Source organism: Lethenteron reissneri, chromosome 45 (genome assembly GCF_015708825.2).
Source record: "Lethenteron reissneri isolate LAM-NWPU_2019-01 chromosome 45, ASM1570882v1, whole genome shotgun sequence".
Classification (NCBI taxonomy): domain Eukaryota; kingdom Metazoa; phylum Chordata; class Hyperoartia; order Petromyzontiformes; family Petromyzontidae; genus Lethenteron; species Lethenteron reissneri.
Window position 1 is genome coordinate 6,349,802 of NC_083823.1, and position 17,431 is coordinate 6,367,232.

Below are 17,431 nucleotides of genomic sequence, written 5' to 3' on the forward strand. Positions count from 1 at the left end.
TACTGCCAACATTAAATTATATACTGTATTGCTGTAAACCAACCTATACCTTATACATTTAATATAACACTATGTATTATTCTACCCACCCTAATGTGTGTCGAAATGGTTTATTACGTCCTTGCAATGATTGCTAAGCCAGAATCCATCTTCTCGGTTAAAATTGTCTCTGTGTTTGTATATGTGGATCGCCTCATGAACGAATCTCTCATGATAGCCAGATGGCTTGCAGAGAACCTCTGTCTTGGAGAAGTCAATATCATGTGAGCCCACTGAGTTGTAACAGTGATCTGCCACGGCTGAGGTGTTTGTCCTACCGTGTTTCAGGTCAGCTTTATGTTCACGGATGCGGTCCGAGACATGTCGTTTGGTTTCCCCAATGTAACTGCTACCACAGAGGCAACTTAGTTTGTAGACGCCAGGGTACTGTATGTCTGGAACCACATCTTTTACAGACGGTACCAGATCACGGATTTTATGTACTGTGTTGAATCGGACCTGGATCTTGTGTTTAATCAGGATTTTGGAGATCTTTTTTGTGACCCCAGCAATGTAGGGTAAGGTGATGGTCTTGAAAGGCTCCTCAACAGGATCCTTCTTGATGGTTGGAGTGATGGCTTTGCGGATTGTGTAGTCGGAGTAACCATTAGCCTTAAGAGCTTGGCGTACGTGTTTGAGTTCACTAACAATGTGTTCATGGTCGGAGATGCATTGGGCTCTATGATATAGAGTCTTGATGAGGGAATTCTTCTGGGATGGATGGTGGTGGGAATCCGGTTTTAGGTAAGAATCCGTATGGGTGGCTTTCCTGTAGACAGAGTGGCTCATTGAACCATCAGGTCTCCTTTTGATTAGGACATCCAAAAAGGGTAGCTTGCCATCTTTTTCGACTTCCATGGTGAATCTGATGGCTGGGTGTATGGAATTGATGTGGTCGAGAAATTGGTCTAGAGCAGGCCGGCCATGTGGCCAGATGACAAAGGTGTCGTCTACGTACCTCTTCCATAAGGTCGGGCGTAGAGTGGCAGTCTGGATGGCGTCAGTCTCAAATTTCTCCATGAAGATGTTGGCTACAACCGGAGATAGGGGGGAGCCCATTGGGGTGCCCTCAGTTTGCTTGTAGAAAGTTCCATTCCAGGTGAAGTATGTATTGGTTAAGCAGTGTCTCGCCAGGGGGGGTACCCCAGCATTCAGTCCTTGATGAACCAAGTCTTCAATGATTGCGATGGTGTCAGGTACAGGAACCTTGGTGAATAAGGAAACCACATCAAAACTGGCAAGCAGGTCGTCTGGGGACAGGGCAATCCCCTTGATTGTCGATACCAGGTCAGTAGAGTTTATTACCGCAGAGGTGGTTTTTCCAGTGAAAGGCCGTAGGATTTCAGACAAAAAACGAGCCAATTTATAGGTGGGGCAGTTGATAGTAGAGACAACGGGACGAATAGGTGTATCGTCTTTATGTATCTTTGGCAAGCCGTATAATCTTGGTGGCCTGGCTGCAGAAGGTTTCAACGAGAACTGTTTGGTCTGATCAATTAATGCGGTTGAATCAGAAATGATTTGCTTGGTTTTAGAGACGAGGCTGTTGGTGGGGTCTCTTTTTATTTTTGTATAGCTGCCATCGTTGAGTAGTTCTTGGATTTTGTTGTTGTATTCTGTTTTGTCCATGATGACAGTGGCATTGCCTTTGTCGGCTGAGAGGATGACAATGTCATCCCTCTTTTTTAATTGAGCTAATTCAAAACGCTCATCTTTGCTAATGTTGCTAGCTGGCATCTTAGCGTTTTTGAGGGTTGCAGAGATTTCCCTTCTACGTGACTTTACCGAAAGAACCAAGATGATGAATCCCTGCAGTCACGAAAGCTTTAAATCGAAATGGGACTATGCTTGTTCCCAATTATTCGCCAACTCTTGCCGTCTAACACAGCATATCCAAACTTGATTTGAAGCTTTCGTGGCTGCGGGAATTACTCTTTGGTTCTTTCAGTAAAGTCACGTAGAATGTTTTTAAATTAAATAATAGAATACGACGTTTCGATTGCAACACAAGCAATCGTCATCAGTTAGAAAACAAACCTAGTGAACTTCTAAATTTGAGAGAGAGACAACACAGAGACACACACAACATAGACACACAGAGCTGATATGTTAACAGCCAGTGCCGTGGTGAAGAGATGTTGACTCCCTCGCCTGGTATACAGGAGGTCGTGCGTTCGATGCCGGCCCTGACGTATGTATACTTGGAGTGTGCACGTGGATTTTTCTCCGGGTCCTCCGGTTTCTCCCCCTCCACATTTACAATCAAACGTGCACTTAGATTATTTTCTGGTATTAATTTCCACGTGATAAGCTACTGCATTGAGCTATCAATCGTGGGCAGGTCGCTTCTGATAAAGAGCTATGCAGCGCAGTGGGCCTTACGTGGTAAAATAAGACGTTCAATGGTTTATTATTTTAAACCCAGCTCTTTTCTTGCAACTGTACCCCCCTAGGCTGTGTGTCCTGGCCTATCCAACGTGAACACTATGAGAAAAAATTAACCCGTAAAAACAAAGTTTTTCACTATAAATCCTTTATATGCGTGGCGGCTAGAGTCCTCTGGCTTGAGATGGCTGCCACCTATGGGTCAGATGATTGCCTGCCACCATTAAGCAATTGGTAATTAAATATCATTTTTTTTCCCTAAAAAGTGTAAAATTTTGGAAAAAAAATTTCACGAAAATTAATTGTCACGCACAACGAGTCTGTGTGGGAAATGTCAGCTCGATTGGATCACGGGAAGTGGGTTAAAAAACGACCGAAAGATGTGCACGGTCGTAAGCGCGCAAGCAAGCAAGCAAGTGAACTTAATATAAAGGATTTAAAAAGACTTTAAAGTCACAATCAGCAGATCCCTCGGTGACAGCATCCAGTTAATTCGCTGCATAAATGCTGTATGGAAATGTGCGTTAGTGCCATTGCAGTCATGTCAAGAACGAGCTGTAACTAAGGTTAAATGCCGTTATGCATTAGCTCTGTCCATCCATCTGTAATGGAGGAGTCATAATAATTCTTGTCGGGATGACCCAATACTAACGACACTTTAGTATAAATTAGTTTTGACCTTAGACATTCTCGATAGAAAATACACCAACCACATCGATTAAATACTTCCCCTGGCACAAACCAGAGCAATAATTACTCGTTTTTGGAAATATTTAAGTCGCTTATATAAATCTATACAGTATACATATGTAATAGTATATATATGGATATGTAAAAATGTATACAGCACACAATATTTTTGCTGTTGTTTTACTGCCATGCGGAAGCTTGGGAATTGATGTACTTTATTTATATGTATTTTTTTTTATGATTTTGCTTACCTTTCTGACCTGCTACGACTGCACATCTGTGATAAAGAGCTTCATAGCTCATCGGATTTCTCCAAAATAAAATATATACTGTGTGTAGCTAACCACGCTAATAGTAAGTACGGGGGAAGGACAACAAACTAAACACAAAAAGCAGTTTTATAGAATTAAGCTTCAATCTAGACGATTTAAAAGTGCATAGCACCAGTGGCTTCCTAACTTCGGAAGAGCGTTCCAGATGGCCGCAGAAGCGCATCCGAAGGCGCGCGATGCAGTCACCGTCTTTGTTCGATGGCCAGCCAAAAGCCGCTGCGAGGCTGACCCGTAGTTCACGTGATGGTTGATATTCCTTGATGAGATCAACCAGGTATTGTGGCTCATTTGTGGCAAGGACATGTGTGTAATGAGTGCGACCTTATACTGGTAGGAACCTCCTGGTTACACCAGCCCCACAGGGAATTATTGTGTCCGTCGTGCAAGGAGGGGCTGGGTGGGAAGGGGCTGGGTGGGGAGGGTGGGGAGGGGCTGGGTGGGGAGGGGCTGGTCACCCTTTGGTGCCCTTATAAAACTCAACGTTTAACCTACTCACGCCGGCTTGTGCCCTCACAGTCGGCCATATTTGTGGAATACACCACGCCGCCGTTGACCCTGGCCATTGACCGAGCAACCCAACGTTCCTACCAGCTCCCTCCGCAGGAATGTGTTAAAATGAGTGCGACCTTACTATCATCACCACAAACTAGAACAGCTGGCCACTTTGACTCGACCCTCGTTCACGATCATTGCCGGAGCGGACTTCGGGGCAACGCGTCCGCGTATCGTATAGGATTCTCGCAAGTTCAGAGCGAGGATAATCATCGAAGAGGGTTTTTCGCTCCACCACGGCTGGGCACGCCGCGTTCTGTGCCGTTCTCAACCGGCGGCGTAGGTCCCTTGGCTTGGCACAAAGCAGCGTGGACTTTACAGCCCTCAGACAGGGTGGCTGCATTCAGTGAGTCAGCGATGATGGGACAGTGACAAAGGTCGAAAGAACACACCTAAGATAGTGCAACGGCACAGATGGGCCGGGAAAGTTCTGCGAATCGATAACAGGCCTACCCCGATCGCCATGAACAATACTAAACCCATTTACAGTTCGTTTTGTTTTCTACAGTGCGATGCTTTTTGTGGTGCGTAATGTATGTGTGTTGCACTTCTTTCGCAACATACGTAGCGACTAATTGGAGGTCACGCGTACACTCGACTCGCAGTCCAGAGGATGCCGGTCCGATTTGATCTCCGTGCTCGACGGTTCAAAGAAAGGCTACAGCACTGCGCGTTGTTATTTTTGCAACCCTCTCTTTCGCATACTCTTTGGTTCTCTCGGTAAAATCACGTTGGTATAAAATTTAATAAATCACGACGTTTCGATCGCAACACAAGCGGTCGTCCTCGGGCGTAAAATATATATTTCAGCAGTGGAACTCATCCTTAAACAGCTGAGCGCTCATCCCATAATGCAAATCACCCCCATCCCCACGACCTCTATCCACCCAGCAGTAGTAAAAACTATTTTTTTATTTGAACAGGTGAGGCCCACCGAGCTATCTCGCTCTGTTTCAGAAGCGACCTGGTCACACAAACGACGACTCAACCAAGTGGCTTATCACGTGGAAATGTCCAGCAGCCAAATACACTTAGCGCGTGACGTTGATTCCAAATGTGAAGGGAATAACCCGGACGATCCGGAGAAAAATCCACACGACCACGGACAGAACATTCAAACTCCACACAAACAGCAGGCGTCAAGGTTCGGGATTAAATCCACGACCTCCTGGACACCAGGCGAGGTAGTTAACATCTCTAGCTATAAGTGGGTACACCGGCAGAGGTAGATGACGGTCGTGTGTGGTGGGGTCAAGCGTGGGTACACGCCCACCTCTTCCAACACGTCTGGTCAACGTGGATGAGTCAACCGATCACCCTCCACAGAGCTCACTCGAGTGAAGGCCCTTCTATCGGCAGCGTTGTGAGCAAGCATGTGCAGGGCTGCCTCTTTGGCTTCCTGTGTGTTCTGCTTAAGGGTTTAGCAGGAGTGATCGATCCGATGAACTACGAAGCTGTGTTACGTACACAGGGACCGTGTAAGCATCATTCTCACGCAGACCAATGGGCTTTCGGCTCACGACGGTACTGCCCAGTATTTGGAAATCGCGCCTCGTGCCATTACATCGCTCAAACCATCGGTGTCTCGAGGTACGCGAGGGCATTCCACACCACTGTGATAATTGCGAACACGTTTACGGCAAACAGCGACAGGCACTGCAGCGGGTAATAATCGCGATCAACAAAACGACGAAACTACGCCGTCGTTTTGATCAATCGCACAAGCCAGCGCAGGGGCTCGGCAAACCTGCGGCTCCGGAGTCCGCATGCGGCTCTTGAAGGGCCGCTTCGCGACGTTACTTATTGAGGGACCCACTGCCGTCTCGTCACACGGTCCATTGCGGCTCTTGAAATATTGAGTGATTTTGTTTGATCGAATTCGAGAAAAAAAATTGGCTTTTCTTGTTACTTTGGTTGCCGGCCCCCTGAGCTCGCGGGCTCGCGAGCTCGCGGACAGCATGGACTAATGAGCCGGCCCGACGCCTGATAAAGACCGCTGGGACGGGCCAACGCCGAGAGGGCCGACAGCCAACGGAGGCATCGGTGGGGGCATCTCCAGGCCCACTGCGGCTACGGGATAGACGAGGATTTTTGAGTGGCGTCTCCCCCTTCGTCGATTCGCTTCTCACCTGACCTTTTTCCCCCAATCGCGCGACCTCACCTTTGACACCCTCTCCCCCCCCCCCCTGTTGTTTTTCCTCTTTCTATTCCGCTCCTATTCTTCCCCCTCGGTCTATTTCTTTTTTATTTGTTTGTTATTTGCTTCATTTTTATATACTTTGCACTCGTGTTTTTTAGTATTGTTTGTTGTCGCAACTTTACGACGCACCCCTTACTGGACATCTGTGAAAAAGGAGCTTCATAGCGCATCGGATTCCTCCTCTAGCATCATTAAAGATTCAGATTTTGTCTCTAAAGCCTTCTCTGCTCCCTTCTTTATTTTTTTCCGAGATCACAGCTGAAGACCACTGCAAGGGTACGCGTCCGCTTCGGTCACTTGATAAATGCGCATCACGGTGCTGTCGGTTTCCAGTCTTGCTTTTGACGATCTTCAAATATTTGTTTTTGTCAAAGATGACGACGATCAAGCTAGCAACACCCGACATCCAAAAAAAGGGATGCTCTCCGATGCGTTTCAAAAGCCCCAGCGTTTCGCTCCCTGTCCAAATAAAGCCAGCCAGCCAGCACAGTTGGGCCCACTGCCAAGGCTAATTTTAAAACTTTACGTTTCTTTCCCTGAAAAGTTTTAACAAGTGGTGCCCCGTGCGAGACACGTGATGCCGGCTGTCTGCCTCCCCCCCACGGTAACCCGCCGCTCCCTCGCAAACTCCCCAACGTGGGTGGCACCTCCCCACCCCCACCACCACCCCCCACGTCAAATGGCCATTGAGGCATTGGTGTTCATCTCCTCGTGTTTACAGCCCTGCAGAGCTGATGGCGGAAATGCCACGCTCCTATGGCGGGCGGGCGGGCGGGGTCAATCTATATAACGACCACACAGTTGACTTCCCCACAATGCGGTGGCTTCTTTTATTGACCCCCAGAAGAATGACAAGCGGCTGAGTCAACCCCCAAACAAGATTTGAACCCACAATCTTCCGATTGCGAGCCGTTTGCTCGACCGCTTTGTCACCTGGACTTTATAATCCGGCAATAAATAAGGAGTGTCGGTTTCAAAGTTATTTCAATCAAACGACGTTTATCCGTGAGTTCATTTATCCGGGGTTGGAAAAACCCATTTCTCTATTCCAAATATCTGGGGGATGTGGCCATCCAAATATTCGGGGTCCAGGCTACAGATAAACGGAGTTATTTGGCAAATTCTTCCAAATATCTGGGGTTAGCCGTGGTCACCCCAGATTAATGAGCGAATCCTGGGTTAGCACCTCGGATTTTTGAAACCTGGATATCTGTTCCCCCATTTACCCTGGATATACTCAGAGAGAATGGCTTATGTATTGGAACAAGTCAATGGTTTGACACGTGCGTGGAAAACCAAGGCACCGTCGCAGCGCGGACGGAGGAGTCGGTTCGCCCGGGCACGTCCGTTTACCGTGGCACTTTACGAATATTTCTCCCTGAACATAAAAAAAAACAACAACGCACAAATAGTTTATATCTGCATTGCAGCCCTGACTTGTTAACATGCCATGCCCTAGAAAAATGCCACTTCGGGATGATGGCCATGATTGTGCACGTCTTCACAGTTGAACGAGAGTATGCGACCGAAACGGGTGAAACCTCCCGTATGTTTTATATTGTATTTTCTTTAATTCAATGAACGTCGGCGATCCAAAATCCAGAACAAAGCTGTGTGCAGCAGGTGATGGTTTCCTGTTTTCACAGAGAGGAGCAAGGCGAGCAGGAGGACGTGAGAGGGCTGTGGGTATGATGAGTGTCCCGGGATGACATTCCTCACCCACCCCAGGTGCTCCCTCCGGTTTTTCCCTCCACATTTAGACTCAACGTGCGTTGAGATTACTTAATATTATATTTCTGCGATAAATGTACAAATCGCCACGTGGTGAGCCACTTTGGTGAGCTATCGTCTGTGGGCCAGGTCGCTACTGAGAAAGAAGTGAATACCTCAGTGATTTACTTACCTTTCCTATACTTTGCAGTCTTATCGTGTTTTTGTACTGTTTGTTGTTGTAATCTTCTGACCTGCCCCTTCAGTTGTTTTCAGTTTTCATTCATTTGGTATAGCCCTGTGAGCCGATCGGCTCTTGAATCGGGTGCAACCGCAACAAACAAAAGACAAAAACATGAACAAGAAAACATCTTAAAGTGACTATGTGCAAACAGAAAATCCAAGAAAAGACAGCAAAATATTGCAGAAAAAGCACCGTACACCAACTCTGTATGCAAAAATCCCAGTGGGATGCAAGCCAAACAACAACAACCACAAGACAACTTAGATTAAGGCCATCAGTCTCCCTACTGGACATCTGTGAAACAGCTTTTATAGCTCATCAGATTCCTCCAGTATAAATAAATATACGAATTCTGATTGTATTGGGACCTCCAAACCTTCAGTCATGCAACAGCTATGCAGTGCTCGCACAACTGCGAGTCGCTGCGTTAAACAAAAATGAATCAAGAATTAAACAGCCACTGAAATCACTCCCATACCAGCTGGCTGTGATTCAGAGCACAGTGGAGTCCGAAGAATAGAAAAAAAACCCACAAAATATTCTGGAAAATGTCCAACGAAGTAATAAAAACATTATGGTGATGATGATGAATGATAATTCACAGTCCTTTGTCAATCGACTGCTGGATGATGGCCCTCTCGCTCCATGCCGTGTCGGGCGTGGAGGATGTTCCATCACTCTTTAGCACGCTGGTCAGCATGGGTTGACCGGTTCAGATATCACTCGGCAATCATGTTAGCCGTGTTTGGGAATCGAACTCGGGTCACCGGGTTTGATGCGCAGCGCACAGACCTCTGCACCACCGTTCCATCCCTTAAACGGTCAAATCCTGTATTTAACAGTTTTCAAACCAACAACTGCACTTTGCCCAAATACCATTCCCCACAATGATTACGGAGATACAGGATACAACAACAGACTTAGGACACGAAAGTAATTGTGGCAAGTCAACTATTTTAAAATGCACAAGACACCAAAAAGTCAAACAAAAGCTTGCTATCGGTGATAGGTAGAGCCGCACAACCCAGCAATCACTGGCTCAAACTTCTTGCTGGCAACAAAAAAAGCCTCAACTAAAGGGAGCTGTAGAGAGAGCCGCTCTACAATACTTTTGGTTTTGGCCTACTCTTCCACCCTCGAAAGATATCTCGGAAAAGCTGGGCGTACCGGACCACTTAATTCCCGCCCGACACAAGATCCTACAACCCTCGCGAAGAACTGCAACGCACCGCCCATTAAACACGACGCCGCCGTGCGGGCAGAGGCGTTGGGAATTTCAAGAAATTCGTGGCGTTGTGCCAAAGTGTCGTGCCCGGAGATGTCAGTCGAACCGGCGACCTTTGCGTTCGTAGTTCAACGCGCCGACCGTTACCCCACAGCGACTTCCTGACCCGGCCCCCGTACTGGACATCCGTGAAAAAAAAAAGACACATTTCTCCAGGATAAATAAAGATTCTGAAACACCTAAGGACATAGGAGGCTTATGTTGTTAAACAAAAAGATGCCATTCCATCAGCTGGCAGCGTTAGGATAAAAACACCACCACGAGTGTTCTTAATTCCTTTGTAATAGCCACATTTTGTAGTTTTTGGACCGGAAGACCCTATGCGACGTTTCCCTTCATTAAAAGTCCAATGTGTATTCTTTGGCCGAGCAGACAGGACGCAAGACAAAATCAATAGGAAGGACTTGTGTAGAAATACTGCCGTTGACGTTATCTGCTCGCAAGTAAGATGGCATCGTAAACCCAAGACCTTGAACCCCAAAAAGCTGGCCTCGTGAACACGACCCAACAAAATGAGCTCGCATTGCAGCGAGTGTCGTAATGGGTAAAGGCGTAACCCTGCAATTAGCTCGCTCACGCCAACTGCTCTAGAGGATACTCGGGTCTACTTTTCCACATTAGCCAGACGTGTTGGAAATGGTGGGCACACGCCCGCGCTTTGCCCCAAAACGCACGCAACCCGCCGATCCGCCCACACTGTGGTGAACCCATGGGTGAGCAAGAGGTGTCACGGTGAAGGGCGTAGCAGGAGAAACCTGCCCTCCCCCCCCCATTTGCTTCAAGCGCCGGGCCGGAAGGCAGAGGTCGCAACTGGGTACCCGATACCCGTACCCTACCCGATACCCGGCTACCCGTACCCAGCCGGGTACGGGTACCCGTTTGCGACCCTGGTGCGGCCGGGTACGGGTACGGGTAGACCGTGAGTCACTGGTGAGTCACCGTTTGTCACTCATTTCCCAACGTCTTGTCTCTTCTCACAATTCAAGTTCCTAGAATCAACCCACCCGCGCCTGCAACATGGCTTCATCCCAGAGGTCGCAATCAGGTACCCGATACCCGTACCCTACCCATACCCGGCCGGGTACGGGTAGGGTACGGGTACGGCCGGGTACGGGTACCCGTTTGCGACCCTGGTGCGGCCGGGTACGGGTACGGGTAAGGAATCAAAACCCGTTTGCGACCTCTGCCGGAAGGTGGCAGTTGAAAACGGCGACCTCTGGATTCCCGAGTCCGGCGTGCGCGTGCCGAGACACCCACCGGTGGCAGCCCTCGCTAACCGGTGGCCACTTGGAACAAAATGTGGAGACGTTTCACTGGATGAGCATCGAGCCGCGGGGGTGCGCAGGTTTTACTTTCGGCCCGCGAATCAGGTCGGCCGTGGCAGGCACGAACGGCGGGTGGCATTTACCGCATGCATGGTCCTTTCGTTCTGCCCCCCCGCCCCGCGCCCCCTGAGTGAGCGACTGGCGAGCGTTGTGTCTTGCAGGCAGGAATGGTGGCCACCCCTCGCTCTCGATCTGTCCCTACGACTCATTGACCTCCAAGTCAAGATGCAGAGGCGATATGTTGGCTCCCTCGGCTGGTATACCAGAGGTCGTGGGTTCAAATCTGACCCCTGATGCCTGCTGTATATTTGAAGTTTGCATGTTCTCCCTGTGGTCGCGTGGATTTTTCTCCGGGTCCTCCGGTTTTTCCCTCCACATTTCAAAACATCACGCGTTTAGACTGCTTGTCTGCTGTACATTTCCACGTGATCAGCCACTTAGTCGAGCTATCATTTGTGTGGCCAGGTCGCTTCTGAAAAAGAGCTACGTAGCTCAGTGGGCCTTACCTGGTAAAATAAAAAGTTTAGTTTAAGACAACTGCCATTCGATACTGGGTCCAGCCCTGGAGCGTCTGGCTGGCCTGAAGCACCATTCTCCGTGACCAACGCAGAATCAGAATCGGAATCTTTATTCAGACTGGAGGAATCCGATGAGCTAGGAAGCTCTTTGTCACAGATGGTCCAGTATAGAATGGGGATGGTCTTCGTCCAGAAGTAGATCGACAGAAAGCGCTGCCAATTATTATTTTAAAAGCATCTTGAGATCCAGTTGCATTCGGTTGCTACTTTAAATTGCTAAAGATAACGATTCGTTACGCGCTCATGGTCTCTGTGCCCCTCTTTGATGTTTGCGTTGTGTATTTGGTTCTCGAACAATTTTTTGTTGTTGTTTGCAAACGATGGAATTGCTTTCGTAGAACCGCAACAGGTCAATCGAGAAGTCGTTAAGCCACGAAAGCTTCTACTCGACTTCCTGCCGTCAATTAAGCGATGGGCGTCGCAGCCTCTCCCCGTACACACACGCAGCGGGCGAGCGAGAGAGCAAAATTCACGACAGACAAGAGCAGATGGTATCCTTACTCATTCCGTTGAGCACCTCGTGTTTGTTTAAAGTTTGTTTAACATTGACTGTGTCCTGCTCCCCCTGAGTATTTGTAATGCCCAACCTCTCCCACACCCACCCCCCTTTACACAAGATCACACAACAGAGTTGACTGATCTTCTTGGTTCTTTCGGTAAAGTCACGTAGAAGGGAGATAATAAAGTAATAAAAATAAAACATAATACAAATAAAACATCATAAAATATTATTATTTTATTATGTTTTATTTTTATTATTTTATTATCTCCATTCTACGTGAAAGAACCAAGAAGATGAATCCCTGCAGTCACGAAAGCTTTAAATCGAGAGTTGACTGACTCACGGTCGCCCACACACCATTGGGGCTCCCCACCCTATTTTCCTTTCATTTCATCACCGTGTTTTTTCGCCTGCTCTCGCAAACTCTCTCGATGCCGCGTAGGTGACATCTTGCACCTCCGATGAGTGCGCGCGGTTGGCTACGTACTTTGGCGGTGTGCTGTTTGTTACTGGCCGCTCTGACGTTCTGGGGCCTTTGGGACCGTGCTCAGCAATTGTGGTTCCAAAAATTAAAAATTAAAACAAACAAAACTCCCCACCACAGCTCCGCACAAATAAAACGACGCTAATAATCCCGTACCAATTCGCGCAAGCCGTCAAAGAGGCTCGGCGAAGAGGGGGGGGACTGCAAGAATTGCTGCGTGTAATCAAGTGAACCTCATGACACACGTGGGTGACTGTCACCATTGTAATCAACAAGGGCTTGGTACTGAAGTGAGCAATAAGATACGGGGCGTGGGGTGGGTGGTGTGGAGCTCACGGTATGCATGCAACCTGAGCTCGTGTTTAGGCATCAGGGACATGTTTAATTGATTAATGGGCCCAGTGACTGTCCACTGCCTACATCCACCGTCTGTCTTTTGACGAGAAAACACAAACGGCAACAGGAAAAGTGATGTGCCGTGTGTGTGTCCGTGGTGCCCAGCTTTCCAAGAAACCACACGCGGGGGCCTGCTGAGAATACGTCACGAGACCCAGCGATGCTTCCTTGGGTCAACGTCGAGACATTAGCTCGTTAAGGTTACACAGTACAGGGTGGGGTCCAGATGTCTTGTGACCCCCCCCATGCCCCCCAATTAATTGACCGCTCACATTTTTTTCTCATTGGAGATTCGTTTCTGTTTTAAATAAACCTTACTTAAAAAATATAATATCGCGTTTTTGGAGAATCAGATGGGAGTCACACGACATCTGGACTACCCCGCACACGTACAATGTCAACTTACGGTATTGAAATGTTATTTGACATCAACATGAAACTAAATCATACACACACGTGTGTCATATTAAAAACAAACAGCTGCCTCTGTCAATCCACTGCTGAATGAATACCTGCTTGCGTCGTTTCGGCCATGGTGGTTGGTTGTTTGACCATACTTCACCACGCTGGTCAGTGCGGTCTGGTGAAGGAGGTGGGGGGTGAGGACCCAGGACCGTTTCGTACATCGCTCGCCACTATTCAATTCTTGCGTACGATGGCAATACGTCCAGGGACGCAAATGCCACGGTGGAGGAACCGACCCCTGGCCACGAGAGAGGGCTTCAGGGATATAAGCAGCCGTGACACGGGGTCGAACTCTGGGAAAAAACAGCCCGGGTTGATAGGCCAGTGCGCTAACCACTGCGCCACCGTTCGTCCCCCACACATCACACACCCCAAAAAAGATACTCAAATATACAACAACGAATGATGTCCTGGCATCGGGGGCCTGCCTGGCGAAACTCCGAAATGGAATCACTGATCGTTTGTACTTCGCCTTGTGCTGTTACAACAATTGCCTCCAAGCAAAGCACGAACGCTGAGCGTGGCCATTATTGAGAGCGAAAAATGTTTTTAACAAAAATAAAAAATATATTGAGCTCACGCGAATGCCCTGTCCAACTAATCTCACGCCAGCGTTCACACAGCCCATGATCGTTTGCAATCAAAGCGATCGTGCAGCAACAACAATCGTCTACACACCTAAATATCCTTTTTACAGCATCAATCATTGTCTAAGCGTGCGTATGTGTGTGTGTATTATATTGCACGCAGTATATTAGTCTCATTAGCGCGATAATTCAAACCGCGTACACTCGTCAAGACGAGAGAGAGTACGTCAACATGGCTTGAACATCCTGCACTCAAATTGGCGATGCTGCTTGCTGCTGCCATTGGCAGCGGTGAAGAACCACAGATAACAACAAACTCAACATTCTTCGATAACAGCAACTGTGGCCGTGAAATGAACGGTCGCCTATGCGCAATAGGCGACGTTTCGGGCAATGACCCCCCGCTTCTCAAACACATAGGCGCAGCACAATACACTCTCTTGGTTGTCTTTAAAGTTACGTCCGCAGTAAATACACGAAGGCACCAATGTTGCGAGGAAATTCTATTCTTTGCACGTGTCTTCAATGGAAGCATTGTGTCAAATAACACTGGTCAACACACTTTTTCTGGCATAAGGTATTCCAACTGTTTAAGGTACTTTTGGGGTGCCGATTCCAAATCTGGCATCAGTTCTTGTCTATCACGTCAGGTTTTTGAGATATCAACTATTGCATTTTCAATAAAAACTGCAGAATAAAAATATTAAATAAATGTGGATATCTACATAAAATGTTATTATAAACACACTATCCTAAAAATACAGGCACCGTATTTTAACACTAAAGCAGTCACTGACTCGCAACAACTTGCAATCATAAATGGCAGAGTTAATTTCGGGTAAAATCAATGAAAATTGGGTAAGCCGATAGCATAAAATGAGATGTGATAGAGCAAATCTGAGATCAGATTTGGAATCAGCACCATAAAATTAGTCTAAAACAGCTGCAAAAGTCCAGGCCAGAAAAAAAGTAGTTTTTTTGTTGACCAGTGTAATCACACGCAGGCGCTACAATCCACATCACTTACAATCCAGACGACCACGACATCCACAACATCCCGAGGATGTGTGCAATCATTAGACACGCGTTGAAGTCAATGCCCACGCAATACGAATCGCATACAATCCACAGAATCACACCGTCAGTAACAAGCACTCGCTCTTTCGAGGTACTCTTGTGCGGATCACTGTCTGAAATAATAACATTTTAAAAAAATCACGCATACATAATCTAATATCACGGATCCTTAAAATCCGTGTCACATTTCACAGGCGCGTCGCAACAAACACGATCTAAAAATAATCAATGCGTGTAAATTAACCATTTTGTGGGGCAATTGATTATCCGACTGTGTATTTCGATGATACACAAACGAACTCATTGAATTACATTTAAAATCTTGAATCACACCATTCAAAGGATCAATCACATTCCCCAATCATCACCTGTGCAAGTTAAAACTTTTGGAGATCACGGTCTGAACGCAGAACGTAGACTACTCTACTCGATCATAACAATGCATAGAGAAATCTAAAGACTATAACCTTTATTTTATCAGGTAAGGCCCCCTGAGCTCTTTAGCTCTTTTTCAGAAGCGACCAGGCCACAAATGATAGCTCAACGAAAAGTGGATTGTCATCATGTGGGCGTTCATGGCAGCCGAATACGAAATGTGGAGTGATAAATCCACCACGCGTACACGTGGAGAGAGAGAGAGACACCACAAACTCCAAATATACAGCAGCAGGCGTCAGGGCCGGGATCGAACCCACGACCTCCTGCATACCAGGCGAGGTTGTTAACATCTCAACACAGGAAGAGAGAGACACCACAAACTCCAAATACACAGCAGCAGGCGTCAAGGCCGGGATCGAACCCACGACCTCCTGTACACCAGGCGAGGTAGTTAACATCTCCTAGCCACCGTGACGCCCAAACTAATATCAATTAACCTTACAATCCGTAGAATCACAACATCATCATCAACAATTCGCTTTGTCATGCGCACGTTTGTAGATCGTTATCTTAAAGTACGTGGTGTGTGTGCAGTCAATAGTGCGGGGAGCGGTGGCACAGCGGTTAGCCCACTGGGCCAATCGAGTTCGATTCCACAGCCAAACATCGATTAGGAATATCTTGAACCGGTCCCAGGCCTCGCTTAAACGAAAATGACCTGTCGTGGTGTGTAAACATCACCGGGGAGACAAAGGCGGCGGTGGTGCAGCGGTTAGCGCTACACTAGGAAGATTGTGTTGCCTCCGAAACGTCGTGATTTTAATTTTATTTTTATTTTACTTTTAATAATTTTTATTTTTTACCTACGTGACTTTACCGAAAAAACCTAAGAATATGCTACACTACGAACCCGGCCACCCCGAGTTCGATTCCCGCTCACGGCCCACACCGTTGTGACGATTTATCTGAACCGGTCCTGGGGCTCCCCTAGGTCGCCTCGGCCTCAACCGAGTGTGTAGTTAAAACATCGCCACTGGGGAAACAAAGACGTCCGGGACGCGGTGCAGTCCACCCCACTCCCCTCCCGTGCGCCGTGCCTGCCTGCACAGAGGTGCCGCTCACCAAAGGCTCTTGCCCCAACAGTCTGTTACAGGCTACGCGGGGCACCTTTGTCTTTGTGGCCACGCAGACAGACAGACAGACGGACAGACACACAACGCTTACCCCGCTCTTGTACGCGACACTTTTATCCAAACGTGGGTGACGGTAGTGGCGGTGGGATATATCCAACGCTACTCAACAACAACTCTCTCTCTCTCGCTCTCCTGCACGCAGTCGCCGTCAAGGTGAACGCGGCCAAGTTGCTGGCTGGCGAGCCGGTTTGCTTGATGGTTGCGAGGACGTTCACGGTACCGACGACTACTACGACTACGATGATGATGGCGGTGGTGGCGGTGATAAGTTTGTCTTGTAGGAAGACGAAGAGGGTTACGGACGACGGCGATGTTGTACGTGTCGACAAAAGACGCGGGCGAATGAGTTGTTCAGCTGCTGCTGCCGCCCCCCCACCCCCCACCTGGGGGTCCCTTTAAGTTCGTTCGCTTCTTTCCTTCGTTTCTTCGTTCGCTGAGTCGCGCTGCCGTTCACGAAGCGAGTGGCTGCGTCGCCTCTAGCGCCATCGCGAACGCGCAGGCAGGGGAGAGAGAGTTAAAGGAGAGATAGTTAAAGGAGAGAGAGAGAGAGATGAGAGAGATGCAAGGGGAAGGGGCGAGCGAGGCGAGAGCCGGAGGAGATGGAGATAGTTGCACACAAAAAGCGATGGGGGAGGGAGAGTCCGAGAGTGATGCGGGGGTGCGACACTGCCAAGGCGAGCGCGTCTGATTGGCCACAAGTTCGAAAGCTCCCCAACGCAAACCTAACTAGCCTCGCCTGCATGTGAAGAGGAGATGCATGGGGAGTCGTGGGGGTGTGGTACAACGATTACAGCAGTCGTGCTGTGACGGTTCCACCTGAAGACGGAAGCTTGTGTTGCCTCCGAAACGTCGTGATTTTTATTTTATTTTTTATTTTTTTGTTATTTTACTTTTATTAATTTTTATTTTTTTACCTACGTGACTTTACCGAAAAAACCTAAGAATAGGAGTACAACGAGTCCTATGATGTTAAACTCAGGCAGTGGTGGTTTGTCTTTACCTGGGGGGT

The 17,431-nt window shown here is 47.9% G+C and overlaps 1 protein-coding gene across 2 annotated transcripts in view; it reads right to left on the minus strand.

Annotated features, from left to right (window-relative positions):
- Positions 1 to 17,071, minus strand: part of LOC133353957 (FERM, ARHGEF and pleckstrin domain-containing protein 1-like) — a 104,607-nt gene extending 87,536 nt beyond the window's left edge. Inside the window, exon 1 of one of the 2 annotated variants that reach the window (XM_061570491.1) lies at positions 16,454 to 17,071. The gene's annotated coding sequence lies outside the window, so the exon portion shown is untranslated. The remainder of the gene's footprint in view (positions 1 to 16,453) is intronic. The other variant, XM_061570490.1, reaches the window with a different exon arrangement.
- Positions 17,072 to 17,431: the final 360 nt, after the last annotated feature.